This window comes from Otolemur garnettii, unplaced genomic scaffold, assembly GCF_000181295.1.
Source record: "Otolemur garnettii isolate 467f Iridium unplaced genomic scaffold, OtoGar3 scaffold00023, whole genome shotgun sequence".
NCBI lineage: Eukaryota > Metazoa > Chordata > Mammalia > Primates > Galagidae > Otolemur > Otolemur garnettii.
Genome location: NW_003852418.1, coordinates 16,724,407 through 16,725,668, shown reverse-complemented (window position 1 = coordinate 16,725,668; position 1,262 = coordinate 16,724,407). Strand labels below are relative to the sequence as shown.

Here is a 1,262-nt window from a genome sequence, read left to right as displayed (position 1 = left end):
TGTTGTTTGGCGGGTCCGGGCTGGGGATTCGAACCCGCCACCTTAGGTGTACGTGGCTGGCGCCTTAGCTGGTTGAGCTATAGGCGCCGAGCCCATGTTTATAATTTTCAACTGGTTGAATGTAACTCTACTGAGATTCTATCACACTATACCAAGAACGTCCATCAGTTAAAAATGCTTTCATTATGGCAACAGCTCTTACTTAGACAATGCTCAGGTGCCAGGTCCAGGCCACTGATGTACACGAGTGCCTGCCTGCTCAATAGGACAAAAATTCCTTTTGATTTTTTTTTCAGTCTAACGAACAGAAGACTTTTTCTTTTAAAGGGGGTCAAGGAGAAAGCATTTCCTTTACCTAGGATTTTAGAAGTAGGGTCACAGGCCCGGTGTGGGGAGACAGAGCAGGAAGGAGCTGGGCAGAGGCAGAGGGAGGTCTCAGAAGGGACCAGACCGTTCTCTTCCATGAGTGCTGAGACCTCAGCGTCTAAATTTGCCCGTGAGCTGAGAGTGATGACGGAAGGCACCGTGGCGTGTGGCCGTGAGGATTCAGAGGGAGCAGAGAGTCGAGGACAGTGCCAGACACACAGATACGAGCTCATGCAGCAGGAGGATAGTCGGCTCTGGACTCTTGACTCTAACTCCCTTTTAATCACTGATATTTAAATCAAATACTCTGGAAAACCAATAAATGACAGGAGAATGACTTATTAAAACCAATACCACTCTAATCAACGACTTATAAGCAAGGAAAAGACTCAGAACAGGAGTTCTCAACCTGTGGGTCGTGTCCCCTTTGGGGGTCTCCTGCATATCAGATATCTACATTACAATTTATAACAGTAGCAAAATTACAGTTATGAAATAGCAACAAAAATAATTTTATGGTTGGGGGGGTCACCACAACATGAGGGACTATATTAAAGGGTCGCGGCATTAGGAAGGTTAAGAACCACGGACTTAGAATATATCAGAATTTAGATTTTACCAGGCAAAGGAATGTTATTTCATCTTCCTAGATAAAATTCCACAATATTCACCCTTTAAAGTAGCATCAAATGTTTTAGAAATCCCTAACAAAAAGAATGAAAATGTCCCTTTCCATCATAAATTCAAAATCCAAACATAAAGCACCTGTCGGAGCAATCGTGGGAAAGCAAAGAGGCCTTACAGGTGACGTGTGCAGAGACGGGGCCACGTTTCTGTGTGAATACACCTGATGGGGAAACCAAGCCAGCTCAGTCTCGCAGGTGACGTGTGCAGAG

General features: G+C 44.9%; 2 protein-coding genes across 2 annotated transcripts in view; one reads left to right on the top strand and one right to left on the bottom strand.

The window, feature by feature from the left end:
- The window catches only part of RTF2 (replication termination factor 2), a 46,319-nt gene that overhangs the window by 28,050 nt on the left and 17,007 nt on the right, over nucleotides 1–1,262 (bottom strand). The window lies entirely within an intron of this gene.
- The window catches only part of GCNT7 (glucosaminyl (N-acetyl) transferase family member 7), an 8,878-nt gene that overhangs the window by 7,007 nt on the left and 609 nt on the right, over nucleotides 1–1,262 (top strand). The window lies entirely within an intron of this gene.